Raw genomic sequence first — 20,901 nt, forward strand, 5'->3', positions numbered from 1 at the left:
TCTAAATTGAAAAGCACAAAAATCACTTTGTTTATCAAGTGTTTCTTGGAAGAGACATCTCACGTCTTTAAGGAGAGACATGCTGTTCTTTTCTTCAGGAAATATGTATTTGGTCTCTTGTTTCGATTAGAGACATGCTGTTCCTTTCTTCAGAAAATATGTATATGGTCTGTTCTTCCCATAAGAGACATGCTGTTCTTTTCTTCAGGAAATATGTATTTGGTCTGTTCTTCCTGTAGGAGACATGCTGTTCTTTTCTTCTGGAAATATGTATTTGGTCTGGTCTTCCCATAAGTGACATGCTGTTCTTATCTTCAGGAAATATGTATTTGATCTAGTCTTCCCATAAGCGACACCACCATATAGCTGGAATATTTCTGAGTGTGGCATTAAACAGCAACCCAACCAACCATAAGAGACGTGACATATAGTTCATGACATATTGTTTGTTTTTATCATTCCTTAGTAGATGGGAGAGCGGAAGATCGCGGGTTCGATCCCCGGCCGCGTCATACCAAAAGACGTTAAAATATGGTACTTGTTGGTCCCTGCCTGGCGCTCGGCATTAATGGGTACAACAAGGACTGGTCGGCTCGGAGTCAGTATAATATGTCTGAGTGGGGTATTCTTGCTTCACTGCGGCATGGTATCTCAGTGGGCTAGCACTATAAAACCAGCTTCAGTCTGGGCTAGTACAAGCAGCCGCACATACACATTCACACGCATGCACGTCGTCATATGAGCGAAATATTCTCAAGCACGACGTTAAACCCAATTTCACCTCACCTCACCTTAGTAGATGTCCTGTCTCCAGTGGTATGAAGATTTGGATTTCTATCTTGAATAGCTTCAACAAATATTTATCATGACAGCTGTAATTGTATCCCTACTCCAGCTCAGCGCAAGCAATGAACAAAAGAAGGAACCATAAATATTTGTTTTGCAGTGTTCAATTGTTTGGATCCTTGTGGTTTGCTCATAAATATTTGTTTGCCAGTGTTTCGATTGCTGGGATCCTTGTGGTTTTCTCATATGCTTTGAATCTTGTGATCCACTAAATCTTCACCTTTTAACACTACAGCAAACTACATGGAATCCTTGACCCTATTTCTCAAGATCTCAAAGAGGGTGATATGACACTTCCTTAGAAACTATTTTAGATCAGGTTTGCAACATTCAAGGGCTTAGTAAAACCCTCAAATATTTTTATGGCAGATGTGTACCAGACACTTCTAAACTTGTCAAATCTGTGACAAAACATATATCCAATGGTACTCTCTCTATATACTTGTGACATAATTTCCAGAATTTTTAACTTGACTTGCATAGGCATGTATTTAGCATGTGCTGCTCTATGGTACAGGACATAGTTTATCTTTCTGTTGTCACCTGGTATTATCACCATTTGATAAAAAGTCATAAGGACATGATCTCGATATTGTTTGAGTCATACAATGGATGTTTTATACCATGTGATAGGACTGGAATTTCTTAAATGCAACACATTTCATCAACAGTCAGCAGTTCAAATGGTCATTCCAAAGGTCTTATGTTTTGATATCAATTATTGCATATGCACCGTACATAATGTTAATATTGCAGGCAGAGACATAGTTCAAAATAAAGGATTTAGCAGCAATATTTCATAAAATATATGTAATATATCATTTTAAAAAAATAGGAAACGTGCGAGAGTATTATTGTTGATGTCCTTGGAACCATCCAGAATACATAGTCCTGCAGCTTTATTTCATGTTTAAATTCCAGCGAGTGAGTTTAGTTTTATGACGCTTTTAGCAATATTCCAGCAATATCACAGCAGGGGACACCAGAAATGGGCTTCACACATTGTACCTATGTTGTCAAACTTGAGTTAGAGAGGGTGAACATTCCAACAACTCTACACCAACACCAATTTCAGAGTTGTCAAACTGTTGTCGAGAAATAACTTCAGTCTCTATTCTCACCAACTTTTCCATCAAACTTTCAGTGTTGTCAAACTTGAGTTTGACGTGTGAAGTGTTGTCAAACTCGTGTTGTTCAGAAACAACCAATCGCATTCAACGAAATTGTCCCGTGATGTTTTGGTTGTCTGGTCAACTCGACCGACTTAATGGCATCAACAATATGTGTTTGTGTGCAAAAGCTAGTTTCACAACTTTTTGACAATCTTGCCGTGTGAAGATAGCTTAAAACTTCAAGCGGCCTGTACACGGCAAACTAAAGTTTGACAACACATGTTGTTAAAATTTTAAAAGTTGTCAAACTCGCGTTTTCACACGTCAAACTTATGTTGTTTAACTTTTGGGTCATTTGAGCGCCATCTGTGCGGTCATGTGACTCACTGACTTGGTCAGACTCACTGACTTGGTTGAGTCACGCCATCGTATCCCAATTGCGTGGATCGATGCTCATGCTTTTGATCACTAGATTGTCTGATCCAGACTTGATTATTTACAGACCGCCATAGCTGGAATATTGCTGAGTGTGGCATTAAACAACAAACCAACCAAACAGCACTGCCATTCAAATTATGGCAGTGGTGTATCCAAGTAGTTAAGGTGTTTGCTCATCTTCATTCCCCACAATGTGTGAAGCCATAATTTCTGGTGTCTCCTGTTTTGAAATTGCTGAAATATTTCTAAAAGTGGTGTCAAAATATCCTCACTCACTGAAATAAAGGTAGTGTGGTAGCCTTGTGGTTAAAGACCTGCGTTTCCCCATACAATGTGTAAAGCCCATTTCTATGTCCATTTTCTTAATATTTGATGGAATATTGCTAAAACTGGCTCAGAACCATACTCAAACGTTCCAATTACAGCAGCCTTTGAATATAAAAACAGTCAATATTCTAAGCTCAGTAACAGGAGACTATGAAAATATTACAAGCACAATGAACCTCGTCAGCATGTAAGGAATTGCTTTTTTTATAATTGAGTATGCCTTTAGCTCTTCAAACACAGTTTCATAAACAATGGTAATTCAGATGACAACTGTTTATAAGCCTCAATGTATCATCTGTTACAGGAAAAGTGTATTCCATGCATCAATTGACTGAATATTTATCGGTGGACACGAGACATTGTGCAGTTGCATTTAATTGACAATATGCTGCCGTACATGTATTAATCTCTTCTGTGTCCAGAGATGTCATATGGACATGAATGGACGTCAGTCTATTGTTACCAACAGTAACAGATGTAGACATCCATCTGAAATTGATAACAAGCAGAGACCTTGAAGTGCAGTATTTGCTGAAAAGTAATATTGTTTTCTATGCAGATGTAGTTTGAACTTTTGACATTTAGCCTTGACAAATGGCCGTGTTCAGGGACAAACAGCTATATATGCTGTCATCTTTTTTTAAACTTTTCTGGTCATAGACTATTCGGATTTCTTGTGTTAACAAAAAGGACTTACTTATTGTCCACTGAAACATGAATGGCCATTATGATGTATTTTTGTTATTTTTCTACTACAAGTTACATAAATGATTTTTATATTTGTTTGTCTTAATTTCATCTAATTATTACGAATTAAAGAAAAATTTACCAGTATGTCATTACAGTTTATCCCTGCTTATCTGGACCCAAGATATCCAGACACCTCCCAAAAAAGAAGATATTTGTATAAAACAAAACATGCTTCATTAATGCTTCTTTAAGCCAGAATTCTGACTTCCGAATCCAGCATTTCAGTTACCATCAGTAGTAATTATGGAGTATTGTGTCCAACTTGTTGACTTGTCCATGCTTGTGTTTGTGTTGAAATTCATCACCCCACATTCAACATCCAAGGGGCGGTGCGTAGATCTGTGCTCATTCTGTTGATCACTATATTGTCTGGTTCAGACTTGATTACTTACAGACCACTGCCATGTAACTGAAATATTGCTGAGTGCTGTGTTAAACAACCAACCAGCCAACATCCAAGGGGCGGGTATCATCTGATCTCAGTTAGTCTGTCTCACAGTCCCTGAACCGCATTATTTTTCCTACTGCCAAGACCTATCTGTAATGCTAAAGCCCTAAATAAAGCAAGTCTAGATTTCCTCAGGTTCTAAATCTGGTCTCCCTGGCACTCCTAAATTTCAATTTAAATGGGCTTGTATGTTACTATCAAAATTATATATGTTCAGAGACTAGGCATTAGTCTAGATTTCAGTGTAAATCTGCTGTCATTACACATACTATTTATAAACATATTGATCATATATCTGAAATTATGTTTGTAATGTATGTATTAATTTTCATCAAAATTTCATGCAATAATGTTCGCATTAATTTAGGGGAATAATCAACCAAATCACACTCATTGACACCTGCTATTAGCATATAGTGGTTGTTATCCTCACAATATGCTGATTGATAATCAGAGCTCAGTAATCGATCAATAATCAATTATAATCGTAGACCCCACCACAAAACTCATGTCATAACATTGTGCTAATTAAACAGGCACTTTTTAATGCTACAATCAAGATAATCAAGGATACTTCATGTTGAAACAACCGCATCCGTGGTGTAGTGGTTAGAGCGTCCGCCCGGAGAGCGGAAGGTCGCGGGTTCGATCCCCGACCGCGTCATACCAAAAGACGTTAAAATATGGTACTTGTTGGTCCCTGCCTGGCGCTCGGCATTAATGGGTACAACAAGGACTGGTCGGCTCGGAGTCAGTATAATGTGTCTGAGTGGAGTATTCATGCTTCACTGCGGCATGGTATCTCAGTGGGCTAGCACTATAAAACCAGCTTCAGTCTGGGCTAGTACAAGCAGCCGCACATACACATACACACGCATGCACGTCGTCATATGAGCGAAATATTCTCAAGTACGACGTTAAACCCAATTTCACCTCACCTCACCTCATGTTAAAACATGCATGTGAGTACCGGTATGTTGTTTTGCATCACAGTTTTAAGTGTCAGGAAACTACATGAGTTGTTCATGTCTTTATTAAACAAACATTACAACAAAAAACATATTATCTGAAGATTAATTTGATTTTTAATTTTTTTATGAATATCAATAAGTCTCCCGAGTCTATCGGTAATTGCTGATACAAGTGAGATCAATCGATTTACCGAGTATTTGATCAATCGCTTCAGCACTACCAGCATACTACTATTATCAAAGACATGAAACAAACGTTAGTTGATAATAGATAAATATATGATAACATTTCATACTTGGACCTAATAATAGCAATTGAAGACAAATATACTCTAGAATAAGAATAACATTTTCACAACAGAAATATATAGAAATCTTAGTGATGACTGATCTGACAATTAGGGGTGACTATTGAGGGGGAAACAACTATTGCAATAGCGATAGTCTATTGTGACATACTATTGGGATAGCGATAGTCTATTGTGACATACTATTGGGATAGCGATAGTATATTGCGACCAACTATTGCAATGCTATTGCAATAGTTAACGTTTTTTTCTTTTTCTCTTTGAATAGTCTCATTTGAAATCATTTCCCAGATGAATGTATAGTTCATATGAAATAAAAACAAGCTGAAGTAGTTTCAGTCTCTTTTAATAACTTACAAGAAACTTGAAACCCAGATCAAGTTTGTTTAAGAGGTAACAGGGGTGGATAACTCTAAATCAAAGTGAACGAATCTGGTACTGCCTAATTTTGCGCTGCGCATTTATCAACGGAAGTCAATTACTGAACTATTGATAGTCACCCATAATATCAATGCATCAATAGTTTTTCGTTTCAAACATCAATTAATTGCTATTGGAGACTCAACAGCCCTACTGAAAATACAGTCAGTTGTACCATTGTAGTATGCCTATAGTGGCCTGTCATCAGCTGGTGAATAGATAATGATGTACAGAGTCAGATAGCATGAAGCGACAAAATAAAAGAAGTAGCAATGCCGACACAATACAGCCAAGTCCATCTGTTCCAAATCGTGGAAATGGCCAATTGCCTTAAAGGTCTATATTAACAAATATGGAAACATAATCTGCCTTTCAAGGCTGGAGTCCTTCCGAAAGTGTTTCAAAATTTTATCTCCAAAGTAGTCCAAACTTGTAAAAAAGTCTCAGCAACATACCAGTTAGACATTGATTGTAGCATCTTACAATTATTGTTTTGTTAATGACTATTGTCAGCGTATGAAATAGAGCCCTTCCGACCGCCTGAGATGGGCTAGATTTCTGACGGACGGTCTAAATTTTCAGCTAGCCAGCCCGATGGTCTGGTAAATAGTTTAGATAACATGTTCCATACATCTGAGTAAGTTCACCATATCTTCAAATCTATTTTTCAAATTAAGAGTTACATTTAGACTTGACATTAGTTGACAATTACAGTTTGAACATTGAACCATCGTATCGCAAGCTTAAAGCACTTTGTTGACATATATTATCACTAAAACAGCGACACCTATCGATGCGTGGAGTTCTGCAAACTCGGAGTCAGATTTCTTTGAAAATGACTGTTGTGAATAGACTGTTAGTCAGTAAATACATGTCTACTTGTAACTAAAAATTGAGCTATTTTCTTTGGATTGTCTGGTCTAGTTAAATCCATTTTGGGCTGGTGTCAGGCTGGGCTTTTGGCTTATTTCATATACACTGCTATTGTGACAGTAGTTTCCCAGTATTCCTGATAGTCAACACTCTCCTACCCAGAGTTCCATGCGGCAAGCCAGCATAGTATCTCTGCCACAGGCCAGAAAAATGTGACGATTCGTCACATCTTGCACCGCCCATTCAATATAATTTACATATTTCTCAACTCTTTTATTTTTGACGAGTCTACTCAACTAATTAAACATCTTTGATAGAATGGTTTAGTTTCATTGAGAAAATATCCTAAAACATGTTACACTATTTCGATTTGCGTAGCGATCCTTTGTTTACATAGGTTGTACGGCTCCACGTGCTGTCATCGAAGCTGATGGAGAGCAAACGATGCAGCCAGTTTGATATCTAAATATGTACTGTCATAGACCTTACTGTCGCAGTTGTGAAAGAATATATATGTAACAATGTAAAACATTATGAAAAGAGCGCTGAAAAGCTTTCGTGAGTCCAGTCTCTTCTTATTATGAATATGCGCGTTTGATTACAAACAAGAGAAAAGTCCGGTCACGTGATATGCAAATTAGCCTGTGGCAGTGATGTTATGTTAAGTCATCGCTGTGCCGGAGTGTGGATAGTCAAGTCTGACATGATAGCCAATCAACAAGTGCATGCCATGAAATCAGTGCCTACCTTTCCTTCTATTATCTGTATCTTTATCTGTATATGACCATGACAGACTGCTTTTATCAGTTGGCCTTATCCAGCAAAGATATCTACCCTTTAAATGATAAACACATTTACTTGTATCATCATCCAGAACGTAGGTTATTTCTCATAATCATTCAAAACATATTGCAACATGTTTAAGACTATACATGTAATGAAAATACAAAACACTCTATTAGTTTCATCAGAGGCCATATCGGTATCTGGTCTTTGGTTTAAAGATGTATTTTGGAGTATTGTAATGACAGCAAAGTCTCTCTATACAGAAATCAGTCATCAAGCAAATCTTCAATTTTAGACACTTGCCTCCTTTTTTGTTCCGACAAGATGTGTTTCAAATTATTATCCAAGTTTCATAAGATACACACACCACATGCCAGAACATGGGACATTTATTACCCAATTTTGTGTCTGTCAATAATCAACGGCTATCTAGGAACTGGTGAATGATACCTTGACGGTTTAGTCCTTTGTTACTTATGTAATCGACCCGTGAAGATCCGGGGTAGAATAGGTCTTCAGCAACCCATGCTTGCCACAAAAGGCGATTATGCTTGTCGTAAGAGGCGACTAACGGGATTGGGTGGTCAGGCTCGCTGACTTGCTTTAAACATGTCATCGGTTCCCAATTGCGAAGATCGATGCTCATGCTGTTGATCACTGGATTGTCTGGTCCAGACTCGATTATTTACAGACCGCCACCATATAGCTGGAATATTGCTGGGTGTGGCGTAAAACTAAACTCACTCACTCACTACTAATGTAATCCACCTCTTAAGTATTGTGCTCATCACAGTATTCTTTAGGGGTGAGACAGTATTCTCTTACCATGGTAAGGTACGTATTGCAGTACACAGCCTTGGGTTCAGTCCGTTTCGGTTCAGTATATGAAATTTGGTCATAACGCAGAAAACTGACAACAAGAGCCAAAACTCGTGTTTGATAACATGGAAGAAAATAACCATAATTTTTGTTATTTTGATGAGCAAAACTGTCATTTTATGACTAGATTGAAATGATGGTATGAAAGCCGAAAATACCAAATTTTTGGATTGCATTATATTACGAACCAAAGGCAAAATACTGCGGTTCTACTAATACCGCAGTATACCATTTCACTCCTAGTAGTCTTACACAAGATGAGAAGAACTGATGCATCAGCATGACCTATTCTCACATATAGGTAGATGGCCATACACTCCAGTCGGACGCTCCACACTCCAGTCAGACACATTCATGTTTATTTAATATTTGTAAGTATAAATTATGTATGTCTTGCAGCTTTCTCAGGACTATCAAGTGTATCTATTTCTGAAATCATCTTCTCTTCAGAGAACATGAGCTCATTAAGAATGAATGATAAAGCAATTATATCAACAACATATACTTTGAAAACAATGGTAGGCCATCTGTGCATCATAAATGGTATAGTTTGGAATGAAAGACTCACTGGAGCTCAGATGTGTTTGATATTTCGATGGTTGACATTTATACAAAACTATATGTTTTGGATGGCGTGGGAATGCCACAAGACAATATTCCATCAAAATAACAGCAGCCTGAGAATAACCGTGTCTGGTAAAACTTTGTGTAACATTCAAAGGTCATTAAATTTTGATCATAGGATTTAAATCAGAATACCCAAATACTCGTGAAAATGATCATGGCTCAAACCTTACTATTCTGAATTTAAGAATGAACTTATGGGCATATCAAATGATTAACATTCATCAGAATATGTCTTTTAAGTGATAATGGACTGGAAATAATGAGGTCCAGGCAAATATCTCTGTGTGTGTATGTGTGTCTGTGTGTGTGTCTGTGTGTCTTTGCATCTGTGTCTATTTTGTGTGAATGAGCATCTAGTTTACAGTGCACATCTATGTGTGTCTGTGTGTCTTTGCATCTGTGTCTGTATTTTGTGTGAATGAACATCTAGTTTACAGTGCACATCTGTGTCTGTGTGTGTGTGTGTGTATGTGTGTCTTTGCATCTGTGTCTGTGTATTTTGTGTGAATGAGCATCTAGTTTACAGTGCACATCTCTGTGTGTCTGTGTGTGTCTATGTGTCTTTGCATCTGTGTCTGTGTACTTTGTGTGAATGAGCATCTAGTTTACAGTGCACATCTCTGTGTCTGTGTCTTTGCATCTGTCTGTGTATTTTGTGTGAATGAGCATCTAGTTTACAGTGCACATCTCTGTGTGTGTGTGTGTGTGTGTGTGTGTCTTGGCATCTGTGTCTGTGCATTTTGTGTGAATGAGCATCTAGTTTACAGTGCACATCTGTGTCTGTGTGTGTCTGGGTGTCTTTGCATCTGTGTCTGTGTATTTTGTGTGAATGAGCATCTAGTTTACAGTGCACATCCCTGTGTGTCTGTCTGTGTGTCTGTGTGTCTTTGCATCTGTCTGTGTACTTTGTGTGAATGAGCATCTAGTTTACAGTGCACATCTCTATGTGTGTCTTTGCATCTGTGTCTGTGTATTTTGTGTGAATGAGCATCTAGTTTACAGTGCACATCTGTGTCTGTGTGTGTCTGGGTGTCTTTGCATCTGTGTCTGTGTATTTTGTGTGAATGAGCATCTAGTTTACAGTGCACATCTCTGTGTGTATGTGTGTCTGTGTGTCTTTGCATCTGTGTCTGTGTATTTTGTGTGAATGAGCATCTAGTTTACAGTGCACATCTCTCTGTGTGTGTATGTGTGTCTGTGTGTCTTTGCATCTGTGTCTGTATTTTGTGTGAATGAGCATCTAGTTTACAGTGCACATCTCTGTGTCTGTGTGTCTTTGCATCTGTGTCTGTGTATTTTGTGTGAATGAGCATCTAGTTTACAGTGCACATCTCTGTGTATGTGTGTGTGTCTGTGTGTGTATGTGTGTCTTTGCATCTGTCTGTATTTTGTGTGAATGAGCATCTAGGTTACAGTGCACATCTCTGTGTGTATGTGTGTGTGTATGTGTGTCTTTGTGTCTGTGTATATTGTATGAATGAGCATCTAGGTTACAGTGCACATCTGTGTGTGTGTAATATTGTTGCTATCAGTATACATGTACACGTATTAAGAATTACGTATTGTGAATCATACGACATCCACGTGATCTTGACAGCATTCAGTGCAGGACATGCAGTGACTTTCTGTTAACAGGTAACTCTGAGATAACCCATTAATCAGAGTTCAGTTCTCTTACTCTAACCTCCTTCAAACTGATTAGTTTGCATGATCTGTGTAAGATGACCCTGAAGTACTGGGCTTGAATCCAAGAATGATATTACTTTTGTTTTTCGTCAGTACTATTGATACATCAGCATCCAAAACTTGCATCACTTCAGGACTTCTTCCAAATTTGAACTGCTATGATATGATTGGATATAAATGTAAGCAACAGCACCGTTTCCATAATCCTAAGAAATCTCTGCTAGAATTATGAAATAATAGTAATAATAATAGATGGGTGCAGATCAGGAGAGTGCCCGGGTTCCGCACTGGGAGCACAGCCCTTCTGACAGTCTGGGTAATGCAGTGTTGGAGAGCCTTCATATTCTCCGGAGAGTTCTTGGTGGGATCGACTAGGCAGCGCTTCCTGGGCGAAGTCCCATTCGCTGTTTGGGCTGCGTTTTTAAGGGGGCAAGGGCCGTGAGCTGATGATGATGATGATTCTTACCAGCCTGATTGTGAAAGGATCACCCAAACCTACTCTGCTGCATACTGTTTTTAATCTGTAAAACATGACAATAATAAATGTGGCAAGAAAGCAAAAAAGAAGAATGTGTCAATTTACTGGGGAGGGTTTTTTTACCATCTCATGGATGGTCCTATATGGACTTATGGATGCAGGTTGGAGACAAACTCCAGAATGCCCATATAAGGGAGAAACTAGGGCAAAATACAAATGTAGACTTAAGAAAAATCTGAATGCTCACAATAACGTCAAAGCCACAAAAACTGTGCACACCCTCTCAGATTTTATTTTGTTGATTGGATGAAACAAGAAATACAAAGTATGGGCATCTTCACATGAAGAGTCATATCAAACAATGTATGCCTCCATCCTCTCTCTTCTCTCAGTCATTCATATTTGTCAGGTCTAATGGTTTGATTAATGTGGAAGCTCTTCATGACAGAATTTTATTGAGTACTTTTGTGCACATCTGCTTGTCCATTCATGCTTATGTTAGACCTGTCAAAATTCACGATGAAAACAGGTACCGTATGCATTTAAGTAGGATATGGTTTTTCACAGGGAGTTAATATGTGTTTATAGATTCCCCAAGTTAAACGTGTATATCTGAATAATCACAGTGCTTTCAAGACATATGAAATAACAGCAGCTTGACTATTATAATGGCCCATTGTGCAGCCCTGTGCCTATCAGCTGCTTGTTATAATTAACCTTTTGGTATGGTTGGTCAGCTACTGAAGTTTAACTTCGTGGATGACATGCTGAATACTGCATTCTGACCATACATGTATAGTAATACGACGCCTGACAGTCAGTACATTGTCAAATTCTTGTTGTGAGAAGGTCTGGACCCTCAGACAATGGCTGGGCAGGTGAACTGACAATCACCTATGAGATGCTGCCTGGCTATTGCTGTACTATCACGTAATGGTATATTGAGACACAGAAGAAAGTGTTGCAGACTTGTGTATTTGAAGAATATCCCAGCCATAAAGGCCGGGGATACAAGGCCACAGTTTTCGTAAACTGCTGCCTGGCTATTGCTGTACTATCACGTAATGGTATATGAGACACAGAAGAAAGTGTTGCAGACTTGTGTATTTGAAGAATATCCCAGCCATAACGGCCGGGGATACAAGGCCACAGTTTTCGTAAACTAGTCAAGGATGTTGGACTCATCTCAGCGTGAATGTTTATTTGTTGATAGTTCTGTTCTACTGGATAGATGAGAAATGTCTTCCACGATATCAACATCAGCACTGAATCAGTTTCTCAAAGGAACGGCTTTCTGAGCAACCACTGCACTTAGTTTATGTGCTGAAAAGAGCAACGATGTTGAGTCCTTGGCTTGGATCAAGTCTGTTGGTCTGAAAAGTGAAACAGAAGGCTTTCTGTTTGCTACTAAGGACCAGTCACGTCCTGCTTGTTACTGTCAACATGTGATTTTGCTTTAAAATGTAAATATGAATGGTAGATTATGCAATGAATTGAACAAAACACTTTGTGAGTGGATGCCCAACATTGGAACAATATCTTAAGAGATATGATGGCTTGTTGTCTTTATTACTTGCTTTGCCATACTTGTGGTTTTGATTCAGAAGTCCATCCATGTTACGTACCATCCAGAATATGTAGAGGATGTCATGGAAAATGACAATTATAAAATTCTTTGGAATGGGAACATATACACTAAGACAAATCCAAGCCATCAAACATGACTTTTGTCATATTTTAAAAAATTATGAAATTATTTACATAGTTGAATATTCTGTCCTTTTTGACTCAAATACGGTTGACAAGTTTCAGGAGAACTTGGCAAAGATGTGGACCTTGGTTATGAAATGGTTTACTGCCAAGAACACTGGTCTTCTGACACTCTCGGTAGTGCAGAAGGTTGCAGTGTTGGGAGTTTGACTAGGCAGTGATTTTTGGGAGGGCCCATTTGCTGTCTGGGCTGCATATTACAGAGAAATGGCAAAGGCAGAGGCCCAGATAAGCTGCGTATCTGGATAAAATACGCATATTAAATTTCCAATTATGCATTGAAAATGTTAGATACACACAAAATTTAAAACAATGGCGTACGGAATATATTAATAAAAATTGCTTGCGTAATGAAAAATACATCGATTGCTATCAAGTTGTACTGTTAGTATGAAGAAGTGCTGTACTGTCCATTTAGTTGGTTTGATTAGGTATGACATAGTCATAAGGCAGAACATACCTGCTTAGTAAACTTACTCAGTCACATAATACTTAGGTGAGTAAAATGACTGAAATACGCATGTTTGAAAGCAGTGGGTAACGGAAAATGAAATACCCACTCAACATTCATAATACCCACTCCAAAAAAATACAGTGGGTACAGTACCCACATGAGCTAAATCTTATCTGGAGCTCTGCAAAGGTACATGAGCTGATGAGTCTCACCAGCCTGACAGTGTTGGGATTGCCCGAATCCTGTTTGCTGCATTCATTTATCTTAATCATGAAGATCATAAAGATAAGTCAGATGTTCACCGGAAAAAACATGAGAACACAATGTTCAAGTGAGAATAGGAAACTATGGTCGTTGATGTGTCAAATTTGGGAATGTCCTCACAGTGTAACATTAGGCATTTGAAGGCTTTGAATGTTGTAACTTTGATCAAGCAGCTTTTGTGCAACAGTCAAATTATGCTCTTTGAAATCTCTGTAGAAAGTGCATATTAACCCTGTCACATGTAGAATTGGTTGTTGGATACATTGAATGTGTTAAAATAGGTATAATTTGAAGATTTGGTTTTGAATTTGAGCAGTTTATCATGTACATTTGTGATACAGTTCTTCAAAAATTCATGTTAGCACAATATTAATTATTCCTTGTTTAGAGTTACTTATGTCCTTCAGTTAGATATTGTGTAGTGAAATCAGTTGTTTATTTCAAGATAATGATACAATTACTGGCACATTTTCAATTGCAAGGAATAAGAATATACCCTGAAACATCATGCTTCTTATATTACAGAAGTTAATTTCTATACATTTAACTTTTGATCTTCACTTCTACATGTCATTCAAAGACTAAAAGTCTTCATTATTTACAAACCAAGTCATATAGTTTTAATATTCTGAGTCCACCTTAAACAACAAACAATCAATGCACAGTTAAAAGTTGAACCAGTGACATTCTGCATCAGCTTTGAAGGACATTCCTTCTAATGATACGACGTAGGGAAGTTGATGAACATATGTGCACTCAGATGCTTCCTGTTATTCTCATCCCTTGTGCGACCTCATTGCTTATCTTCCGACACAAGCGCTGCTCCTTTGTGAAGGAGTTAAACTAAACCTTAGTAAGGATATTCAGAATGTTCAGTACAGATTTTCAGAATGGTCAGATAAGTGATCATTCTGACTGGATGTTTGGAGATGTGTTGGTATTGGAATATGATGCAGTTTAAGTGTTGAACTGATGCATGTTGAACTTCCTTTATAGCAATGGTAAATATTGCATGTGTATATTTGTGCAAGCAATGGTTTAGAATAATTCTTCATTATCACAGTATTCTGCTTGACTGTGTGGATTTTGCATCTGCAAGGGACTCGCATTATCACGCAACCAATCTGAAAGATCTGTTCTCCAGCGTGAGCGCTCATCTGATACTAAACTACCTGAGGGAAGTCGATCTATATCATAAAATGTAACTGTGTAATGTCAATAACGAATGTACCTGCTTTTCAATCTAGTTCTATGACATTCTCTGTTCTAAAATGACAACGTAATGAATGTATGTCTTTGAAACGAAACCACTTTGTACTTACAATGTATATTAATGCAAACTTGTTCTCATCACTATATGGCTGGAATAATGCCGATGTGACGTAAAGCCCAACTCAACTCAACTTATCACAGTATGTATTGTACTGATGCATGTTGAACTTCCTTTATAGCGATGGTAAATATTGAGTGTGTATGTTTGTGCAAGCAATGGTTTAGAATAATTCTTCATTATCACAATATGTATTGTACTGATGCGTGTTGAGCTTCTTTTAAAGTAATGGTAGGGCTCGATTTAGTGCTTTGTTACTTGCACTGGTGCAACCCAGTATTACAAAATACAACCTAGTTATTAGTGTAACTTGCACCAGGTGCATGTCAATTTTTGAGGTTCAGCTGGAAAACAGAATGATGAGGAACTGACTTGGCAGAGTGACTCTGATGACTGTATGAGCAGTGACTGAAGGACTTACTGTTCATGAACTTTTTGGAAGTGAGATAACTAATATTATCAGTCCCAGATTTCTTTTGTTATAATATTCTAAACTATCATTAACAAACTCAAGCATCATATTTTATGCAAGATTTTATATTGAGCAGCAGGTGCAACCTGTTTTTGTCTGATGCAACAAGGTTTCTACCTAAGGTTGCACTGGGTGCAAGTAGGTTTCATTTGTTTAAATTGAGCCCTAAATGGTAATTATGGAGTGTGTGTGTGTGCAAGCAAAATTTTAGAATATTTTTTGCATTTCTCACAATATGTAGTGCTTAGTTCTACCCGCAATTATTTCAGTTGATTTGTTGAATGGGAAGAAGTTATATGGCTGTAATACCTAGTAATATAGCTGGAACCTTTGTTGCATATAGGCTTCACTTCTCCCCCAAATCGACAACTAAATAAGACCTAATTATAAGTTCACCTAGTTATGCAAGTCTGAATAATACTGCTCAACTCTCAGTAGGGCTACTGTGTTGGCTCACACTTTTATGAAACGTATGAAGAAAATAATGCATATAAGTGATTACTTTGAGAAATATGCAGTGAAGTGTAACGTTCAGTCCAGCCAAATCAACCCTATTGTTAACCACACTTTCAAACAACCAGTCTGAGTTATCCCCACATGAACACAGAGAATATCCCAACTAAATGTTGAGTGATATAGCTCATAGAGAAATGTATGCCCTTTGTCATAAAAATAACTAAAATGTGAAGAGATGGCAATTAACAGAAACGTAAAAGAAATACAAATGGCCTCTATACTGTATACTGAACCAGCTGGTTGTGACAAGTTAAATGTGGTCGTGTGGTTAGACTGTTTGCTAACTGACTGTGTGTGATCAGATTGCTGATTGTGTAGATTCTGTTTGACCATGTTTAAACAATGATGTCACTTCTATAAATGCTTTTATTTGTTACTCATATCACATTTTCATAGCATGGCACAACATGAATCGCTTGTACACTATTTTAAGTGATACTTTAGTATATATATTGTAATGAATATATTCAGACACTGGTGGCCTTCATTATCGTTTGGTATTGATCTATTATATTTTTGTGAACACAAACTCAATAATTTATTACTGACGATCAATAATTAATTACTGATAGTATACTATATCTAAAGATCCAGTAGATGCATGTACAAGATAAGCTGATACTGTTACTTTCTGTTTAGGTCGTGTTGTGTTATTTTCAATATGTTTGAATTCTTACAAACAAAAAGGATAAAAAAAACTAAACTAACAATTCAGAAATAATCTTAATTAATGATTTAAATTTAAATTATTTCGATGAGTATCTGAAAATCATATTGATATTGACTGGTAGTTTTTAATAATAAAACATGAAATATTGCACTACATAAATCAAACATGACTAAAACAAACATAGCAATTTCAAGACTATTCAAGGCTATCAATCTAATTGCTTTTTTTCAATCCTTTACCTGATTACAAAAGCATTGTTCTCATAGCAAGTTAGTTGTCGGTACTGTTATTTTGGTCAGATATGTCCGGATTCAAAAGCATTATTCTCACAGCAAGTTGATTGTCGGGACTGCTATTTTAGTCCGTAATCTGTAATTTAGAGAGTCTGTATTATAAAACAAGCTTTAATGATAAAATAAGAACAATTTTGCTGGGACTGAGTGACAGAAAGTAGTCCAGATTATGGAGAAAATCGGATTACAGAGAGTCCGGAATTGACAGATTCCACTGTACTTTAAATCATAAATTAATGCAAATGTTATACCCTGGCCTAAAGTTTGTAAAAAAATTAATACGAGTACCTTTCCTTTGAACTACAAGAACTATTCAGTTAAAGCGATAACACCAATGCATAATTATAAGGCTATTTGACAAGGTTAACAAGAACACAGATGCCATTATACACAGCTGGCGACTGTCATAGCAGTGTGATCAACTTGAATGAAAGAAATGACCACCCTTGAATTGGAACTTTCAGAGACGCACTGTCAAATCTGGTGACCGCCTCCGTGGTGTAGTGGTTAGAGCGTCCGCCCGGAGAGCGGAAGGTCGCGGGTTCGATGCCCGGCAGCATCAAACCAAAAGACGTTAAAATATGGTACTTGTTGGTCCCTGCCTGGCGTTCGGCATTAATGGGTACGACAAGGACTGGTCGGCTCGGAGTCAGTATAATGTGTCTGAGTGGGGTATTCATTCTTCACTGCGGCATGGTATCTCAGTGGGCTAGCACTATAAAACCAGCTTAAGTCTGGTCTAGTACAAGCAGCCCCACCTACACATACACACACACATGCACGTCGTCATATGAGCGAAATATTCTCAAGCACGATTTTAAACCCAATTTCACCTCACCTGTCAAATCTGGTACTTAGTTACCTTACGCAGCTTTGTTATGTCATTGTTTCTTCATAGTTGGCTTTACCTGACAAGACCATTTGCTCCAATACGTTCAGATGAATATGAGTCAGTTTATAAAAGCAGGCAATAATCATGATTTACAATATGTTTAGTTAGCTTTCCAGACGGACATATTTAAAGTCAAGCTGATTAATTTCACACAGAGAGTTTCATTGACATCTGTTACCTCCAACATATGTTTGCATGGCCTTGTAATCACAAACCCAATTTTGAGATAGAGGATGGTAAAATCTGTTGGTTCAATGATTTAATCACAAAATTATAAAAATAAACTCGATAACATGAGACTGAACAGAAAGCTGCGTCACAAATATTTTATATTTAATATAGAAACAGACTGGAATGAACACTTTTTAATTAGTTTGTAGGTCAGATGTTATCATGATATTCAAACCCAAATGATTGTTGTCCCAAGAAAAAGATTACCACCAGACTACAAATGGCTTTTGTTATCATTTGGAATAAATTGATAAGCTATTGTGCTAGGTTTATTAAGGTTTTATTTCCATTTGTACTTCAGACACAAAGAATTGAACACATTCAAGGCAACCTACATCAGCAGCAGAGTGAAACGGTCATCACATCAACAAAAGTACTTTGAACAACTTTTGAAATCAGAAAAAAATATTGAAAAAGGTGAATATATCTTTTGTTTCTTGCTTTGTCAATGTAGGATATTCACCGAGTTATTTCTTAACATAGAGATCAGTTTAACATAGACTTGATTCAATATGTGGGACCTCATTTGAGGAATGTTGAAAGACTGGATAGTTCTGATAATTCAGGACCCATGAAGATGCGGGTTAGAACTGATCTTCAGTAACCCATGCTTGTCGTAAGAGGTGACTAACGGGATCAGGTGGTCCGGTTCGCTGACTGGGTTGACTCATGTCATCATCATATCAGCAATATTCAAACTATATGGCGGTGGGTTGTAAATAATTGAGTCTGGACAAGACAATCAAGTTGTCAACAGCATGAGCATCTATATACTAAATTGGGATATGATGACGTGTCAACCAAGTCAGTGAGCCTTACCACAAGATCACGTTAGTCGCCTCTTACAACTGAAAAAAAATTTCTAACCCAGATCTTCACGGTTCGATGTTATGCAATGGTGCCACACAGAACATTGCAGCAATGCACACATGAATTTGGTCCAGACAGTTTGTGACCAGTCATAAAATGGGAATTAATTCCCATTTAGTCTGACATATATCCCTTTGACAGTTTGATATTTAGTCTAAAGTGATCAGCAATATCGCTTCACATCTGCAGCAGATTGACTTTCAATATGTTGTTGAAATCCTGTTTCACAATGGTTTTATCTGTACGGTTAATACAGACTTATAGTATACAGCACTTTTATTTAGAGTGTCATTATAAATAAGTCGTTGAAGTAACTCAGATTTTGTCAGTGAGTGAGTGAGTGAGTTTAGTTTGATGCCACTTTTAGCAATATTCCAGCAAGGCAGGGGACACCAGAATTGGGCTTCACACATAGTACCCATGTGGGGAATCGAACCCAGGCCTAAATTGGCGTGATGAACGAACGCTTTAACCACTAGGCTACCCCAACGCCCAGATTTTGTGAGACAACCCATGGTGATCCTTGACTTTCTCAAGTCACAGGGCTGTGGACTTATGGGTGGCTGTATCTGACCCTATAGTATAACAGAACTCACATTCTCAGATATTATTGCTATTGTAGTAGTGTAAATATTGCTTTGTATACCATGTTACGACATTCGCTTTCATGTGTGATTATGATCTCACTCTGGAGGTAACAAAGTTCCATGACTGCATCATGTTGACTGCAAAATTGCCAGCAAGATCTTTGCCTTTTAATATCTTGCAGTCACAATGTGCCTTGTGGAGTTTTGACATTGTGAAGTTGGCGTTCACCCCCAAGTGTTTGAAATGCTGAATTCTGTTTGCTTAGAACTATGGAGCTGTCTGCTATATACACTGAATTATTTCATGGCTTATCTATGTTGATATTGAAATAAAGCAGTTGGCTTTCCTGAAAACTGATTGTATGTTTGAACAGAGTATGTTTCTTTGTTTGTGGGCATGTGGGTTCCACTTAAGGGGTAAACACATTTTCACTCACTCACTCACTCGCAGTACTCCTGCCATGCTACAGCAGCAGAGATAGGATTGTATCACAGCTGTAGATAAACTGTATGTTTATGTAAATATGAAAAGTAAATCCCTATTATAAAAATTAACCTGTTCAGTTTGTGCACAAATATGCATAAGTTTGGAAAAAGCAACAACACTATTATGACGACACTGTGGAAAATTACCCATATCCCTTTCAGCTGCTCCTCCAGTGTCTCCTTACAAATCTATATACCCATTGATTACAGGCATCACATGCATTAACTTCAGTGAATACTGCACAAAAGTATCTCACATGTCATATTCATGGTATATGTTCATAATGTTTGTGAGTGTTTGAAAATATGAAGGTTGTGTATCTTTATTTTTTTGCAAGAGAGAAACCTGACAGTACTTGGGGCTATTACTTGGCTATTTTCTTTCAAAATGTAATAAAATTTGGTGTACGTGGATGTAGCTATAGGTAATGCTCTGAAACTGTCAGTGTTGTAAAATATTAGACAAAATGGGATGTATCATGGTATGAATGCAAAATTCTTTGTTGTAGAAAGGTTGGTGGAAAGGGCCCGTTAAGCTGCAGAATAAACCTTATGGTTTAAAACAATGTACATTTAATGTGAGGATAAGTGATAGATCATACACATGTGTAAGAGCAAATGGTCCGAAGTCCTGCAGCTATTCCACAAAATGTTGACGTCTCCTTTTGTGTCCAATAGTGTCTCATATTGTGGTATACAATTGACTGATTTCTTGTTTCATGCTGAACTGAGCAATATTCCATCTATATGATGGAAATCAGTAAATCATCAAGTCAAGAACATCATGGAACATCCATCCATCCCATTAGAATGGCGTGACGTGAAGCAGAGGCCCAGATAAGCCGGGTAAAATACGCATGGAAAATTTCCAATTACGCATTGAAAAAATAATTGTTGCGTACCAATTACGCATTTAAAATGTTAGATATGCAAAAAGTTTAAAACAAATGCGTACGGAATATATTTATAAAAATCTCTTGCGTAATGAAAAAGACATCGATTTCCATTATATTAAAGTTGGTTTTGATTAGGTATGACATAAGGCAGAACATACCTGCTTAGTAAACTTACTCAATGACATATACTTAGGTGAGGAAAATGACTGAAATACTCACAT

General features: G+C 37.5%; 1 protein-coding gene across 7 annotated transcripts in view; it reads left to right on the forward strand.

Moving 5' to 3' along the window:
- Positions 1-20,901, forward strand: part of LOC124268474 (serine-rich adhesin for platelets-like) — a 102,643-nt gene that overhangs the window by 46,574 nt on the left and 35,168 nt on the right. For all 7 annotated transcript variants that reach the window (XM_046703478.1, XM_046703491.1, XM_046703485.1 and 4 more), the window contains one exon: positions 18,143-18,258. The gene's annotated coding sequence lies outside the window, so the exon portion shown is untranslated. The remainder of the gene's footprint in view (positions 1-18,142; positions 18,259-20,901) is intronic.

The sequence above is a fragment of the Haliotis rubra genome, unplaced genomic scaffold, assembly GCF_003918875.1.
Source record: "Haliotis rubra isolate DU_JTF1 unplaced genomic scaffold, ASM391887v1 Scf101, whole genome shotgun sequence".
NCBI lineage: Eukaryota > Metazoa > Mollusca > Gastropoda > Lepetellida > Haliotidae > Haliotis > Haliotis rubra.